General features: G+C 46.5%; 1 protein-coding gene across 3 annotated transcripts in view; it reads left to right on the forward strand.

Annotated features, from left to right (window-relative positions):
- The first annotated feature begins 538 nt into the window (after positions 1-538).
- Positions 539-18,349, forward strand: part of peli1b (pellino E3 ubiquitin protein ligase 1b) — a 53,262-nt gene continuing 35,451 nt past the window's right edge. For 2 of the 3 annotated variants that reach the window (XR_004616235.1, XM_034608271.1), the window contains exon 1: positions 540-1,097. The gene's annotated coding sequence lies outside the window, so the exon portion shown is untranslated. Of the gene's footprint in view, positions 1,098-18,349 lie in introns of all 3 variants that reach the window. The other variant, XM_034608273.1, reaches the window with a different exon arrangement.

Below are 18,349 nucleotides of genomic sequence, written 5' to 3' on the forward strand. Positions count from 1 at the left end.
CCTTTAAAATGAGGAATGACTCCTCAGACTTTGACTTTAGTTGGACACCTTAAAGGGAAAGTTCCTTCTTCTGACCACGTGGACCCACAGGAGACGGGCTGGTCTTCTTATTGCATCACCGGCGTGTCTCGCCCTTACAGCCTAGCAACAGAGCTACGGACGATGAAGTTCTTTGGTTGATCAAACACATCAGACATCAGCTGGACGGTTGAGTGCTTGCATTTAAAAATAAACTGTGTTTTGGCCTCGCTCGTGGCTGCAGTCATCTCTTTATAAAACAGAATCACCATGAATCGTGGGACACGTGAAGGATTCACCTGCTGCAGCCTCCTGTCGTGGTCGTTGGCCACATTTGGAGGAGCCTTTGAATTGGGACGTTCTAGTCTGTGACGCCATGAGTCTCCTAACGCAGCCTCTGAAGGACGCGTCCCTCGAATTGAGAACGCAGCTGAATACGTGTCCCCGGCACTGATGCAACACACATCACATTGATTCACTGGTTTATTACTGGTATTCTTCTATTTGACATGGCTGCAGCTGTGGAGTAAATCACTGGGTTAATGTGAGTTTCACCAGCAGCACGTCAGACTACAACCCCCAGAATCCTCCGCGGTGTGTGTGTGTGTGTGTGTTGAGTGTGTGTGTGTGTGTGTTGAGTGTGTGAGTCTCCTCCTCCAGCTCCAGTGAACAGGACGGGTCAGCTGCGGGTGTGTTGACGCGGAGATGCTCACAACAAAGGACGGAGCACCGAGGCACGGAGAGCCCGTCTCTGGAAACTCAGCGCCGGGGAGAGTCGCTGCTGCCGCGGCGGCCGTTCGTCGAGCCCTCGCTCCGGGAAGAGGAGGACGCTGAGCACGGTGGAACCCCCCCCTCCCAATGGCGTCAGGGTCCGTTCCTCAGGTTTAGTTCTGTGATGTGCTGGTGAACCGGGCTTCAGGGGAGAGACGGTGATCCCTGTGTGTGTGTGTGTGTGCGGGTCCCGGAGCCGGTGCAGCGTTAGCTTAGCCCGCTAGCCCCAGCAAGTTGTGGAAGAAGCCCGGACCCGGACGAGAGGAGCCGCAGAGCCGAGGACCAGGAGAGACGTCCTCCGGATCTCAGTGAGTCCGCGTTCATTGTCCTCTGTGTCCCACATGTCAGGAGGATGAGGGACACTCGTCAGGGGCTGGTCCCCGTGAGCGGCTCCAGGCAGGGACATTCACCTGCTTTGTCCTTTAGTGGGGTGCAGGAGACCAGTTAGGGAGCAGGTTACACACATCCATACAGACACACACACAGATATACACACACATACATACACATACATACAGACACATTTACACACTCACATACACAGAGACACACATACTCACACACACAGACACACACACACATTTACACACTCACACACACACACACACACAAAGACAGATACATTCACATACACACTTACACACATTTACACATACACACACATTTACACAGACACACATACACACACACATTTGCACACTCACACACACACATGCACCTGTTTTGACTTGGTCTTTATCTGGGTGTAAATCAGAGGCTCTAAAAAGATAAAGCTCCTGGTAAGCAGTGACTATATCCTGTGTGTGTGCGTGCGCGTGTGTGTCTGTGCAGAGATGCAGGTATTAGTCCACATCACTTCCAGTCTGCGTGCTGAACTGTCACAGCGGGGGTTGGGTTGTGTGTGATTAAGTGAGAACGGGAACATTGCCTGATAAGGAATTAACCAAACGCACGACTCTCACCATTAGTAAGTCTTGATCACCCCCCCCCCCCCCCTGTCTGGTCTACACTGCCCTGGTGGTGAAACGGTGTTGTGTGATAAGTTCTGCTGCTGATAAGCATCTCGCTGACTTCCTCCTGCCTATTGCTGGAAAGACAGACGTGCATTAACCACATCTGCTGCACCGGGACGCCCCGGGCCCGGTTCCCATTGTTCTGCTCGTCAGTGTGACGAGTGATCGGGACGTTTAAAGTTGTTTTTGATTTAAACGTTGGTCAGTGGGAGTGGATAAGGCAAATCTTATTCTGACCCAGCCCAGCAGCACTGATTTGAATTAGCTGTATAGTTGCTTGCTGGAGTTATCAGCAGGACGGACAAAGTGGAGACTGAGTGGAGCTGATGTGGACACACTCGAACCCTAACCCATTCTTTATATACATATATTCATTAATATTAAATCATCAACCTGGCCAAGCCACGTGGGTAAAGATGCAGCCTCATCAGTTTCCTGTGTGGATCGGACAGGCACCATCTCAGAGGTGAATCTGGTGTCAGCTGCTGAAACAATGCTGCCCTGTTGCAAGGAAACATTAATAATCTTTTATTATATTTCAGCGTAAAGTGCCGGGAACACAGCGTGTTTGCACAAACCGAACCCATTTATGATTTCACATTTGCACTGGTTGTGCAGCCTGCAGGCCCTGAGTGTGTGTCCTCTCCAGTACAGTTTAGAGGCTCAATTACTGGGAGGAAACTGGAGCCGGCGGTGTCAGACAGGAGCGCGGAGAGAGCTCTGGTGTCTTAATGGAGGCTCAGCGCCGCCTGTATCCTGAGTAACCCGGTCTGTGGGGAGACACTGAGGCCTCCCGGTCTCCGCCTGGACTGGATGCTACTGTCCAGGAACAAGAAACGCCCACATTTCATCGATTTTTAAATGTTTTATATCAGTTATATGGTCCTTTTTTAAAGGTCAGCAGGATCCCCAGTGCTACCATGCAAATCTTTCAAAATACTAAATTACTGTTGTGCTTGCTACAAGTCTATGAAGTGGACTTTATTGATTTTTTTTTTGTGCTATACACTGCTACCATGGTATAAAACAACTTTTTAAATCAGCAGTTCACTGTGACGTGTGCATCTAGCAGCCAAGACAATGACTTAGGGCTGAGTTGGGAAAGATACTGTTGAAGGTTTAATGGATGCAACCTTTGATTGTGTGTGTGTGAATTAAACCAATAATTTTGTCTTCAGATCGAGGTAACGACGTGGAAAATGTTACTTCACGGCGTCTTTGCTCAGTGGAAATAGATGAAACAGTCATGCCAGCGGTCGGTGGTTAACGTCTCCATGTTGAGTGAGCGTGTTGGAGATTCAAGCCAACGAATCAGAAACACGTCTGCATGCGTCTGCACACTTTTCAAACCCCTAATGATGTGTGTTCGTGTTTTGGAAAGTGTTTATCTTCACGTGCCTGCGCAGTCCGATCGGGGGGGGGCCAGGCGAGCTCAGCGGGGATCCGCGGGTGTAATCGTCGGCACAATTGAGCAGCAGCTCCCCCCCCCGGCTATTTGGCAGCCGGCTCCCTGGTCCGGCTTACTCTCTGCTGGGCTGGTAAACAGGCTGAAGTTTGTGAGGGAGATTACGTCTGTCATGGAAAGTGGGTCAGACAGTGGGCACGTTTTTATGGCCTTGTTTCTGCGAGGTATGGAAGAAGTGTGTGTGTGTGTGTGTGTGTGTGGGGGGGGGGATTAAACCACCAGGGTTTTCCATAGTGCTGCTTGAGGCGGCTTGTGCTTGGTCCAAATCTCTTCACACTCGTCCTCTTGTCTAAATCATTATCAGACAATTTCTCATGCACACTCTCCAAATCCGAATTCACTGTACAGACGACAAGCTTCCTGTAAGTCACCACACGTCCACACATGAATTATTTAAACTCAGGGTTGTGGATCAGTTTATTGTAAAGTACATAAATTATTTAAATCTGGACTCTTCACAGTAATGGCTATAACACAAGGGTAAGGATTTTATCGTGCAGGAGGAACAATACGAGGCACACGGCCAGAGAGAGGGCACCTGCACGACAGCTCAGGACAGATTTCACAGTGATGTACGGTCCTTTCTCTTTCTGTGTGCATCCACCTTCCTCTTCACGCCACCTGCGTTAGGACGTCGTCACACTGAGGTCGTCATCACCTACGTGGACTGTCTCTACCTGTACGAGACATTGATTGGTTTGTAGACGTGCGTGCGTCTGATGCTGTATTGTCGATTTGGTGGTTAGTAGTATTTCTGTTTGGAGAAAATGAAAGAACCGGTTCTTTTGGTTAACTTTGTTCTATATCATGATGGTATCAATACCAGCATCACCAACATCGCAGCACTTTTGTTTTTGAATGCACCGAATGAACGTCCTCCTTGTTCCAGAATTATATCATCAGAGGCGAAGACAACAAGCAAGAAATGCGTCTGCTTTAATTCTTTAATTGTGTCTTAACTTCCTGGAACTGGTCCGAAGGTCTGAGAGTGTTTTCACACTGCAGATGTGGTCTGAGGCTCCTTTCACACATGTTATTTAGTTTTTTAAGAAACTGAAAACCAGGGTTTGTGTGAAAGTGCCCTTTAATCTTGCTCTTGTGCAGCAGACTATTAAATGGTTTGTACAGTTTGTACCTGTCTTATTTCTTCCTTTGCTTCCATAGTAACACTGAGGTTTCTGTCCTGCTGCCAATACCCAAGTCAGAAAAGTGAGGGGGGGGTGGGGGGGAAGTGAAGCATAGTGAAGTTGTTCAGCTCCTTTTTAAAAAAAAGAAAAAGAAGCAGTTGTGGAGTCCACAGTCCTGTTTGGTGACTTTATTACTGTAACGGTAAACCGGCTGAATCCATGAATAGCTTCCTTATTTATAAGTGTTGCTGGAGTTCTGGAAAAACTGTGTTAGTTGTGTCGTGTTAATTTCAGGGATGTGTGGACACGAGAAGAGCTGAAACAAATCTGTCGGAAAATATGTGGAAAACACTGAGCAACTGTCACTAAAGGGCTCTGAGACTCGAGCAGGGATGCTGATCCGTGTGAGCGGCACCAGCTCTCCTCAGCATCCCTGCTCAAGGTGCTTGGCAGGTAGTTCAATTCAAGCACTTCACAGAACTCTGCTGTGGATTAAGTCCGTCTCAGTTTCTCTCTGCCTCTTCGTCTAATCCCAGACTGAGATCAGGACTCATCGGACCATCTGCTGCAGGACTTCTTGTTCCTCCTGTTGCTTAAGATAGTTTTTATGACTGTGGCTGCAAGGATCTGGACGTCAGGCAGCAGGACGAATCAAACACCTTCCTGATGGTGTTGCATAACGGATAAGAATCTGCACTGAAATCTAAGATGCTTAAAATCTTAAAAAGTATATATTTTTCATGAAAATCTGATGTTAAAAAGGGATTTGCACAGCTTCACGCTTGCTCCAGTTCCTTTAAAACAGTCTTTAAATGCCTTAAATTCAATTTGACACTTAAAGGCCTTTATAAAATATTAAATTGTCTCCATGTGGTTGCTGTGTGAGTCTGGTTTCTGGTTTACGTGCACACATGAGTTTACGTTTCGGTCAAGATCTTAATTTCTCTTTGTATCATCACAATCCTTCACTTCCAGAAACTCGAAGCTCGGCTGAGGTTACGTTCATAACGTGTGAGAGAAAGATTTATGCATCTATGTGTCTGTACGACTCAAGATATCACTTTCTGTGGTTTCCTTTTCTTTGTTGTTTGTTCATACGGCAGCTGAGACTGGTGATATAATCTGGCACTTTACAGACACACACACACACACACACACACACACACACACACACACACACACACACACACATTCTCATGCGCAGACACATTTTTATATGGAGACACAGACCTGTAATTATCAACTCCCCTCTGATCATGCATGATTGCCATTTCCTGCTTCACTTTTCAACCTTCCTGTCTCAAATGGGCTTGAGTGTACATCCTCACACACACACAGACACACAACTACACACACACACACACAGACACACACACAAAGTGGAGAAACTTTTTGACCCCGTGGCCCCCCCCCCCAGGGGGTCACTGCTGTTTCTGTGAATGCACAGAAACGCCATGGCAGTAATTGCTGAAAACCCATTAAATAATCAAAGTCTGATGGTCCTCGAGCTCGATGTAGAAACAGCAGAAAGTTGCTGACTTCTCAAACACTCAGGTCTTAAATGGAGTTGATTACATAACATGTGAAGCTCTTGTTTAGACCAGAGATGAACGGCACGTCCCTCTTCTTTCCACAAAGGTCGGGTCTGTTTTATTTTACAAAGTCTTGGAGACAGATCCAAAAGTGTGAGGTGGATGTTCTGCCAAAAGCCCGAACTAGCCCGGCCGAGGCCTGAACGCTAGCAGCGCTACGCACTGGCCCGTCTGGTTTGGCTGGACAACAGGCTAATGGTTACAAACTATGACCAGGTGCAGCACAGTCAGACCCACACGGACCGAGCTGTTCCCTCTTCGCTCAACACTGCGACGGCCCAAACAGGAACGGGCGGTGACCAGAAACAAAAAATCAGCCTCGAGCGTGCAGGGCAGAAAACATAATCTGTAATCAGGACTTTTATTTGGGGTTAAGTGGGGACATACTTATTTTAAACCACTTTTGACATCTCATATCTCAATTTTTGAACTATATGAATTGATTTTCTCTGCCTCTAAGTGAGAGAGGATGAGATAGAGCGTAGAGGAAAGTAGAGCAAATGCTTTTTTAACTCAGCAACATGTGCCACCATTCATTTGTCAAAGAGACATTAACTGACAAAAAGCAGCAGTGACAGAAAACAGAGCAGGGTTGTCTACAGTGAAGTATTCATGTTAGTTTCCCGTCCCTCCACAGTACACACTTATACATGGAGCATTGTGCAGCTTTGCTCTAGTGACACACGCTGACCTCAGTAACATCTTGAGGTTTGTTTTTTCCCACAAATTTCAGGTTTATTGCATTCAAATTAAAAACAACAATTTAAAAAAAGTTGTATTTTCTCTGTACAAGGCCTGAGCTCTCACACAATCATGCTGATGTGTGTGCTGGGCTGTGCATGTCCATATCAATGTAAAACCACGTGTGTCTGGCTCTCCAGTCTATGTACAGCTTTTGACTGTTTGCTCAGGGACACTCTCTCCTACATGTATCAGTGTCTGACCCTTGTGTGCTTGTGTGTCTGCACATGTGATTGTGTGCATTTTGGTCCAAGTCTGCTGGGTTTGTGTCTCGCTGCATGGCCACCAGCCGAGCTGTTTGTTGTCTGTGTGCATACGCCAGTCTGTGTTCTTCCCACTGAATCATTGATGAGACTGTAATTCAAACGCTGCCCCTCCTGTTTCTTCCTTCTACCTTCTGTCGTCGAGTTAGCCTCCTCCCAGTGCTGCTCACAGGAAAACCAGTCGGCTGCTCTGACACGGCACAGGCAGTGGGCCTGCCCTGGAAACTGAGACAAGCAGCCGCCAGTTACAAAATGTGCAAAGCACAAAACGTTGGAACAGACTGTCTCAGTAACTTACAGCCTTTTCCAGTTATATATAAGCATGCGATGACATTTAAAATAGGAGTTAGAAGCCCACACATTATTTGTATATTTCTTTGGCTCCATATTTTTAGGGCTGTAACCGTTATTCTTTTTGAGTTGCTTTTATCAGACAGTGGAGAGAAGGCTCCACTCACAGGAAAAACAAGTTGTTCACGTGTCCAACGATCCACAGCCTCAGGCTCAAGCTGAGGACTCTGCGTTCGTGGGAACAGTCCTGGGTTCTGTGGAGGTGCCAGCGCCTCGGAGCCTCCAGAGCAACCGGTAGTTTATAGTGATGAGTTAATTTAATTCTCAGCAGGAATTTGGCGCCAAAGGGTCCGAGTCTCAAGTCTCCTTGTTTTTCGGGAGGTGAGGGTGGAGGTGCAAACCGTGCTCTCATGCACTGGGAGCTACTTTTGTAAAATTTTAAATGCATATTTCTTACCTCTGCCAAGCAGATTATGCTTTCACCCCTTTTGTGTTTGTTTGTTTGTGCAAGTTTAGAGTTGGTGCAGCTTGATTGAATCTCAGGGGACTGTCGGGCCTGTGTCGTTTTGAAATGGTTTGAGCTCTGGATGATGTTCAGGTTTTAAACTGCTCAGCGGGATGTGACGTGTGTCAAGAACTCTTACGGGACCTTGCAGCTTGTTTCCACGTGGGTCTGTTTAGTTACGCACGAAGTCCAACGACTTGTGACTCCATCTTCACCATGTTCACACCTGCTTTCGACAGCACAGCTTGGGTTTACATTCCTCACCTTGTTTCTAATGTCCAGGTCCTTCTCCTGACCTGCTCCACATATCTCATGCCTTGCTGTTTATGGCTGATGAATGTGAGTGTTGTTGTGGCAACGCCTCCTCTGATCAAGCGCTCGGCATCGAGCCCAAGTGGATTTTTATAATCTGCCCTCGTTGCCGACAACTTCTTTTTTCCGTCATAGTCACAGCTATGGAAGATCCTCTTAGACGTGGCTCAGCTTAGCGTTGGCCACCTCACCGTCTTTGTGTGCTCACTGTGTCTGTGGCAGCACGGGGAGCGGTGGTCCAGTTTATTAGCTGGAGGGTAACCGTCACTCCACAGAGTCCGGACACCACCGAGCAAGGACATCTTGGAATATGTTTTTCGTAAGAGGGAGGAAATTCAACTTACGACAGATGAAAAAATGACAGATGGTCTGAAGCTAATTAATTTTTTATTTGCCTTGATACAGAGCATGTGTGCTCCATCCCGGGTAAACAGGATATTCATTACACAGTAAGTCGTCTCTTAATCCACGTCTGCATTTAGGGCGTTTTGCAGACTCCCTCATCCAGAGTGAATTATAGCTCTGATACACAAAACCAAATCAGATCCAGTGGGGTGGGGGGGGGGCAGACGCGCTGTGTGTTTGGTCTGTTTGATGCTGTACGAGAGCAGTGAGATCTGAGAGCTTAACGATGAGCTGAAACTCAAGCTGTAGATTCAGGTAATAACTCTCTCATGGGTTTTATAAAAATATGTACCCGAGCTGCTTAATGTAAAACAAGTTTTTTCTTCTAAAGGAGTTTAACGTGTGCTCTGGTGTGTTGTACAGGTGTGTTTTGAGGGGGGGGGGCATTTCACAGAAGGTTCATTGGGACAAGAGGTGAACTGAACCTCCACCCTTTGTCTCCAGTGTTTCCCAACATGTGGCCCCTTCTGGTGAACGTGCCCGCTGTTATTCCTTCCTTCCTCACAAGCAAAGTGTCACGGGGGTCATGTGATTCCCCCAGATGACACTTCTCCATCCATCTTGGTGTAAATAGAGGACCACACACAGACACACAGATACAGACACACACAGACACACACAGACACACTGGAGATTACCCCCAAGGACCACTGAACATGACGAGTGTACGTCTCTGTGTGAGTGGGCAGGGAATTGGGACTTCCTGTGTGCATCGACACGCTGACTCTGTGTAAATCTCTCTGGAGCAGACCGGCTGCAGGCATGTCTGAGATGCTCCTGTGGCATCCAGTGCATTTCCAGCTTGAGAAGAAGCAGTGAATATCCAAATGAAGATGTACAGAATTCAAACCAAGCCCCCCCCCCCCCCCCCCCCGCCTCACACCTGAAACCCTATTGTTGTGTTTTTATCGTCTCATCTGCTCGGGAACACGTTAGGAACTCACACTCTGGTTCGTATTGATAAAGCAGTCTTATCTGACGGCGTGCGCTCAGCTGAGCTTCCAGAGATGTAATTCACACTCCATTAATTTTCTGTAATGTTGCAGACACATCAGCGGTGGTTTCCCCAGTCGTGAGGTCCTCGGCTGGTTATAGAGGCTCGTCTGCATGGAAACGGTTTGTGCCAGTTCTCATTGTGGTTTCATTTTGAGACGGATCAGGCCAGACCAGATTGAGAGATGGAAAGAACATGAGCTAGTGGCAGCAGCACACGTCCAGTCAAACGCTTCACAACCTCTACGTGCACCGAACGAGGGGTCGGAGCCTTTATTCAGGAATAAGCAGCTTCGAGATTAGCAACAGTTCAGGTGAGCAGCCGATCTCTGGAATGTCTCTTTGTTCTGTCGTCGTGAATCGTCTCTTTTTGAAGAGGGTGGTTTCTTGCTGCTCTTTGTGACTCAGGTTCCATGTGCTCCTGTACGGAGACAGCAGGTAGTTCTCGTTTACTGTTTAACTGTTTGGATTCAAACATCAGGGTAACTATTTACACCAAGGGCGTGGAGCCTTTTTCCTTTTATACAATCTTTTAAGTGCCACTAAATTATTAAACACCATTTATCTCACTAATGATGGTTACACAACTGTTCCTGGTCTCTCTCTCTCTCTCTCTCTCTCTCTCTCTCTCTCCCCTCTCTCTCTCTCTCTCTCTCTCTCTCTCCCCCCCCCCCCCCCCCCCCGTTTTCACCCACCTCTCTTTTCATGCACGTTCTCGACCAGTCGAGGCAGATGGTCGCCCACATTAAGTCTGGTTCAGCTAGAGGTTTCTTCCAGTTTATGAGGGAGTGCCTTGAGATGATGTTTATTACGATTTGTCGCCGTGCAAATGGAATTGAATTTAATCTCTCTAATGCAATGGCTGTAACGGCTTCTCTTTGGCAAGGCCTCTGTTGTCAGATGGTATTGATGGCGATGCTACTCGTATACAAGATGGCAGCACCTGTATCCGGGAGGAGGTGGAGACACGTTCTCCATGTTTACACACAGTGTCTGGTAGGATCTAAACCCTTGACCCCAGCAGTGGCTTGTCCCAAACAGAGATGTAATCTTCAGTGGATGTCCTCTCTCAATGAGACAATCCTCAGGACTTACTCACACCTGGTACGATTAAAGCAGAGGGAGGTTGTTGCAGCTTTGAGCTGGTCGGTGCTTTGCAGCCCAATGAAATCTTGTCAGTGTTTTTTCCGACACATCGGCTGGTTCCACATCAAACAGAATGCAAATATGACAAGTTCCCTTTGCTTGCTTTTCATGTCCTGATTTACCAGCATAGAGGTCATACAGGCGTTGATTTTTGCATATTAGGAAAATGTCTTTGCGCACAATTCACAATTTAACTTGATCTGAGGTTTCAGCTGCTCGCTCACCACAGAACGTCGTCTCCTGTAGAACCTGCCTGTGATTCACACAAACCCCAACGCTGTGACCTGCTTCTGGTTTGAAACACTTTCCCCATATTCTGTATTGTGTGTATTCAATACACGGAGCTCTGGAGATGGAGTTCTCCTCTTGTTCTGCAGTGCTGAAGCCATCTTTTCATGCTCATCGATCGGACAAGTCTGATCAGAGACGAGGGAATCTGGCGTCAGGTTTGCCAGCCCCCCCCCCCCCCACCCGGTCCAACAGATCAGTTTCCGAGTCATCGAGCGTCTAATCTTCATAGTGCGCAAACAATCCCTCTCCACTGACCCGACCGTGCAACCCTACACACGGGAGACCAGACACAGGGCGTCTGAAAAGGAGCTCGCGCCCACACAAACGCTCACATATGCAAACAACCGGAGGCTTAACACACACACACAACACTCGCGCTGGATTAAAATCCACACACAACCTCCTACACTCGGATGGAAATCTTAGCCATGATTTGCAGGGTCAGCACATTACTGAGCGTTCTTAAGATGAAATTGTGTTTTAAACAATCACTTAAAAGGATGAGGTTCGTGGTCAAGTCCGGCAACTTCCTCTTTTTAAAACCATAAACCCTCCGGCCTGATGCGTGAGGTTAGTCATCATCTAGAAAAACAATGAAAGAGATTCCAAGGAACTGGAGGAAGCTTTTCATCTCACGCTACTTCCTTCATTCAAACCCACAAGCAGATGTGTGCTGTCCAGAATAATGAAGCTTCTGTAAGTTTCGAACATTAATCACTCTCCTATTTGACATATTACTTTCAAATGATGCTGCAAATGATAAATGACCATGTTAATCTTGTGGCTGCGTGCAGGACATTTACATATGAACGTATTTGCCCTCATCACAAGTATATATTGAGCAAACCTCATGTCAGCTCGACTCTTCTGAGCCGTTCCCATGCACTCAGTGAAAGATGACACCTCCTCTTTTCCTAATCTGGGGAAGGCTGTAATTTTATCATTTTGCGCGGAGGAGCGTGTGGTCTTTAGTCTGAGAGTTGGCCGACTGGCTGAAGCCTTCTCGGCGGCTCGGCTCTCCCAACTAGCAGCTGGTGTTTGTCGCAGGAAGTCGAGGCCTCTGATTTAAGGCACCGACGTGGCGCCGGCTCCCCTCACATGGAGGTCCTCCTCGGAACTAACTGCTGTCTGCAATCTGAAGTTTTCTTCTCATAACATTCAAATAATCTCAAATAAGAGACAAGAGAAGAGTTGATCTTTTACTCCTGGTAGTTTTATTTCCAATATTTTATAGACCAAACAATTTTGAGAAACTAAGCGTAGGTTTAATTAACGTGCCAAGAACATCTGTTTCTAATTTTCACTCTAATCAACTCAATACTTGAAGATAACGTCATGTTTTATTCATCTCAAGGCTGAGACACATTTCTCATTGTAACAAGCTAGTATGTCGTCTTCTGTTGTGAATGGTTCTACAGAGACTTGATTAGAGGAGTGTGATGCTCGTTGTTCCACATATTGTCGCTGTAGTTAAAACGTGATGATAGATATTTGCACCTCAGTGGAGTGAACATTGTTATAGCAGAGATATGCTGCTGTGCTGTCGATCTTTCAGTTTGTATAGTTCTCGATGGCAGTTATTCCCCCTCGGACACTTTTTTTAAAACTGGATTTTATTGATCCAGCCTCTTTTCCTTGAGGCCATGAGATATAAAACACATGGATATGATGTTTCTCCTCCACTGGGCTGAATGACCTCCACTGCTTTCCAATCAGGACACAGGTTAAGTGGGCTGGAGACGGAATCTGACCAAGAGAGGTTTTGTTAGAAGAGACGAGGTCCATCTCCTGAACTTCACATTTAACCTCCAACCATCCACACAACCAGTGACTCTTATGAAGTGTGTAACGTACACATTCTCATTCAAGCAACACATCAAGTCAAATTAATGTGAAACCTAATCACACCTACTTTAATTAACAAGAAACATGACTGACATTTCACAGGTCCAAGTTCCCCGTCCTTAAATTACACTGGAAGATTTATTGGTGCTGGTAAAAAATGAAATGAAAAAATCAATTCAATTTTAACGGCACACATTATTCAAGGCACTTTACAGAGTAAGGTTGAGACCTTGCAATATTTTTGCAGATTAGATAAATTAAACGAATCCACAGAACAGACAGAAACTAAAAAATGATACAACAATAACGAGGTCAGCAGTAGAAGTGATCACCTCGAAGTAGAAGCCGACCACACGTCTTATCTGTTTGTGATCAGAGGAACAAACCGTCAGGAAGGAAGCAAATATCAAAAGACCGAAGGGGGGGGGGGCGGCAGCGAGCGACTTTCTGTTTTTTGGAAAATATTGTTGCCGTGAGCTTTCTGAAGAACGCGTGTGGTTCCCCGCTCGGCACGGAAACAGCCGGGGACCTCAAAGCCTCAAGCGCACTAGCTGCTCTGGGAACATGAAAGGTGCGAAACCCGTAAAAGCCTCAGCCTGTTGGAGGAAGTGGTGAGAGCCAGTAATGCTGGGATGATGAGGTATCTGATGACCTTCTTGATAAAGGGCTCTCCTTAAGATCACAGCAGCCTCCAGTAATAAGATAAGCTCATCTCCCCCCCCCCCCCACCCCCCGCTTTGACTCCTCATTCTTTCACACACATGCCTGCACGGACAAAACCCCTGTCATCCACTGTCGGCCCACATTGAATTGACAGCTACTTTGAGCCCAGCAGGCGGAATATCAGTATCAGAGTGTCATAACAAAACACAGGAAACGTGAATACAGGACTCTCTTGTTTCTAAACACATTCTGGAGACAGCTCATCAATTTGCTGACATGTTATTATACCGTCGCTTTCAGGGGAAGAAATACGAGAAAACCCAAACTCTTATTCATATCCTGGCACTAGATGGAACAGAGGAAGAGGAAGGAACAGATATTATTCAATGAAATTTTAACCCACAAATAGTCCAGTACTTTAGAATTATGATTTATAAAATACAGTCCGGTTCATTGTCTTTTCCACCAAGAGCAGGTGCTCCATCTGAAATCACTCCACAGGTCCAGAGAGCCAGAGACATGTCAGCTTCTGTCTATTCCAGGCGTCTGTTATTATTTATTGATCTGATGACCCAGTTTAGCAGGAGGATACCATTACCACTTTCCAGTAATGAAGATGTTACACCATGCAGGAGGTCCCGGGTTGTCTGTTCTTTTGTTTGTGCGTCGCTGACCTGGTGTCTGTCGAGGGCTTTCTGCTCTAACACAGTTTGGGCTGCGTTTGATGAAGTTTTTATAGCAACGTGTTTTCGTATCTCACAGTTTTCTCTTTGTTATTTGTCAAATTTTGTGTTTCTGGCAAATCATAGTAATTTGTGACAACTTAATTTATGATAAAAGCTCACAACCATATACTGAAGTTACATTTTTGTTTCAAACTCAAAAAGGGTTAAGGCCAGTATAGTTATTTTTATAGTTATAGTTTCTTTCTTTATCTGATCTTATCCTTACATTGACCCAAATGTTTATTCATATATATCTGAAATATCAGGTGTAGCTTTCTTTGGATCACCTTTTATCTTGATGAGCTTCCTCACCCTGAAGGTCTTCTCTCAAAACTGTAAAGTTGATAAACCGAAATTATAACCATCCTGTAGATGAAAGTTTACATGTGTCACAAGTAAAAAAGGAAAAGACGATTTCAGGTACAAAAACAGATTCATAAATCCTACTTGTCTTGTGTAGGTGTCAGGTACAGACAGTCACATGACACCTGAAGCCTGAAGGCCTCAGGCGAGTGTTTCTGCTTGTGTTTCAGAGCCGCACCTTTTACCTTGACCATGAAGTCGTCTCAGCAGATTATCGAGCTGTGTACTGTCAGTTCCTCTTTGTCAGTGACCCTGTTAGAGGATCTTCTGACCCATTTCTGGTTCCTGACCTACCAGCTGAGAAATGCCGCCTTCGGTTGAGTTGTTTGTTTCCACAGAGCCGTGCCTTGTGATCATGAAAGTATGTCATCCTTTCGGTTACCATAATTCTACCCTTCAAAGGCATCACACACTGTTCAGTGCACTATGCAGGAATCGTGCAGGACTCAAACCCCGCAGTGCGACATGCTGGATTGATGTGGGCTCTGTTTTCTCGGTCATGGCTCGGTGTCGCTCGTTGACATGTGCCAAATGGGACAGTTTGACATGTCGCACTGCCACTCGGCTGGCGAAGCGTTGAAAAGAAGAAGTGCAGCTGCTCCCCTGCTTCCGTCTCGACACGAGGACGCGTGCATGTGTTCCTTCACGCGCTGTACATTTGTTTTTCGCGTGTTTGTTTGCTCTCTTGGCAGCCGGAGGGAGTGGCAGGTGTCACCCGTGCCTCCTTGCAGTGAAGTTCTATGAGGGCTTTTGTAAGTGTGAGGTTTCTGTTGCCGCTGTCAGCGGCAGGTTGTTACAAACCGTGACCCCGGCCGGCGGAGTCAGCCTCTCTGAGCCGGGATCTATTGTTGTAGGACTGTGTGTCTCGGTAGCTAAGCAGCAGCTGGCACGCGGCCACTCCGACTTCTGTGTCATGCAGACTTGCAGAAGTGGAGAGCTTAGAGACACACACACAGACACACAAACACACACACGATATACACACACCCATACAAGTGATATTTAAAATACAGAATGCTTGTTTTTACTGGTTTCTCAACATGAATTGAGCAAATAAATCAAAGGTTAAATTAAAGGAAGTAATGCTGTCACTCAAACTGGTTCTTTCCCTCCGACTCTGCAGGTCGTTGTTACTGGGCTAAGAAATGTTTTCACATTTTCATGGATGTGTTTTTAATTTAAAGTGCATAAGATAATAAAAATCTGGCATAACGGATTGATTTCACTGCATAAATCACGTGTCTTTGTTTGCAGCACATCTACACCAGTGTCGGCTCTTAACACCAAAAGAATCTCATCGTCTTTCCAATTTGACAACTTCAGCGTCTCCTCCTTCTCTTCGTCATCCTGAGATATTTGTATTTCTTTTGTTATTCTTTAAATTCTCTGTCGACCTCGTGTTATGTCATCAACACGTCCACTCGCTCGCTCCATTCTCACACGGGCTCACTTGGACGTGTTACTCGGAGGCTGACAGGCAGAGTTCCCGTCCAGAGCAACGGAGTCTGACATTTGCTTTCTCACATTTGGCCCCTTCAGAAGATTTACGGCAAATGTCCGGACCTCAGTGCATCTCTGAGAGCAGCTCAGGAGTGAACAATGTTGGTGTGTGAAGAACGAGGCGTGTGCTGTGGAATGGAAGCTTTGAAAGCTTGAGAGTTGAGGCAGAACGATAATTCAGGATTCTGTGCACATGTTCAATAACAGGACCCACTGCACTCAGACCCTTTCTCTTCTGGTCTCCAGTGTCTGGCCAACAGCTCCCTGGACACTGCTTACCATGCACACGTGTGAGTGTGTGTGAGTGTGTGTGAGTGTGTGTGTGTGTGTGTGTGTGTGTGTGTGTGTGTGTGTGTGTGTGTGTGTGTGTGTGTGTGTGTGTGTGTGTGTGTGTGTGTGTGTGTGTGTGTGTGTGTGTGTGTGTGTGTGTGTGTGTGTGTGTGTGTGTGTGTGTCAGTGTGCTCTAATACTGCATGGGATTAACCCGTTCTGTCAGGGGAGCAGGTGGGACTCAGGCTTAGAACACACCCGTCTCCTCTTCCCCCTCCTTCCTGTGGTCGTCTCGCTCGTCCATTTTGCTTTTATCGCCACCAACTAGACTAAGAACCTCCCTCCTCCGGCTCCAGTGTTCCGCTGTCTGAGAGGATTCACAACCGTCTCCTCCACATGCTAATTCCTGAATTTGCTGGATGATCTAAATCAAGCACTTGTCTTACCTTACATGTGATTAACGCGGTGTGATGTCTCTCCTGCTGGTTCGCCTGCACCCTCGTCTCTCCCCCGTGCTGTGTGTGATGAGGCTGTTTATAGTTAACAGTCACACTGAGCGGCGGTGAGATACGCTGAATATAGATGCGTTGACGCTAACGCTCTCTGGATCGACTCCCAGGTGTCGTGTCTTCAGGTGTGAGGCTGTGATATGTGTGATTGTGAGGTTGTATGAGCAGATAGGTTTTCAGTTTGCAGGTGAGGCCTTGAACTCACTGAACAAGTTAAAGACTGGGAACATGCAGCCTGGTCTGAGGAATCCACATTTCTGCTCAGACGCACGTCAGGGTCAAAATGTTGCTTTCAGTTTGAGCCCGACCTGTCTTGTGTTGACAGTTCAGGCTGGAGGTGGTTGTGTGATCGCACATCGTTGATTTCAATCTGTTGAGGGGAGTTTTTTTTTCTTCCATATTCTCGATGCAGAAGTTGTTTTTGACAGATCGTGAAGCTGAAACCACATCAATCACTCAACCCGTACGCCTTATAGAATTCTCTTATCTCTAGTTTGAATAACACAGTAAAAAAAGCTTCTCTATGCCAGGAAGCCGTCTGCGTGAACTTGTCTCCGCTCGGCCTGGTTTGACTGTGTCCCTCTGCCGTGGGTGGGGGAGGAACACGGCCCCTCGTCCCCACCCGTCATCCAAACACTGCCCATGCTTTGTTCACGTGCGGTTCTGCGTTCAGCAGCAAGGCACTCTGGGAACTGTAGGAGTCAGTTCTGCTTCAAACTCAGGATGTGCAGCAGTGACATGACGTTATTGTTTGGAAAGTGTATTTATAGTCTGCTAGCGAATGGGAGAGGTCACGCTGGAAAGGTCAAATTACCCAAATGATGTCGCTGGTGCATGAGCTCCTCTTCATCTTATTGTAACCTTCCTGTTACATCATCTCCTCTTTCTCATGCCTCCTTTTTTCACATGCTTCCTGTGTTTTCAGAAATATTAATGTGTTTGTGAGTTTGTGAGTCATCCTGAGGTTCAGACACTCACCTCACTCAGCAAGAAGAACGAGCCTCATGCTCTCCTGATCTGAATCATGACTCCGATGATCAGATTAAGACCTTTTATTAAACATTCACAGCAAATTCTTCGGCGGTCAAGGTGTGTGGGTGTGTTTCCACTTGTACCTGACTCAGCAGTTTCAGCTTTTTGAGCAGCTCTAAATATCTTTTGCTATGATCAGACTGTTTGAAGGAATAGTTCTGTTCCTGTTTTCTATTTTTACACTAAATATATTTTCCCTTTGTGCTGCGCTCTTTGTTACTGTAGACTCCAGCAGACAGATGTAAACCACCTGCTTCTCCAGAGTGAGGAGCTTTGCTGGCTTCCCACCCACAGACACTTGAATAGCTTGGTTCTTAGCAGTTGTGACCTTTAGGTGATGTTTGGACTTTAAACAGCCGCACGTTTTAAACAGCTTTCGTAGTTTTGCCATCTCGGTTCAGTTCACGAGTTCCAGTTTAAGGAACAAATCCATGTTTCAAGGTGTTTTAGATGCCAAAACTTTCATGATACTGTAAAGCAGGATTTGCAGCTCTGGGATGTTATTACCA

The sequence above is a fragment of the Hippoglossus hippoglossus genome, chromosome 15 (assembly GCF_009819705.1).
Source record: "Hippoglossus hippoglossus isolate fHipHip1 chromosome 15, fHipHip1.pri, whole genome shotgun sequence".
In the NCBI taxonomy this organism is placed as follows: Eukaryota; Metazoa; Chordata; class Actinopteri; order Pleuronectiformes; family Pleuronectidae; genus Hippoglossus; species Hippoglossus hippoglossus.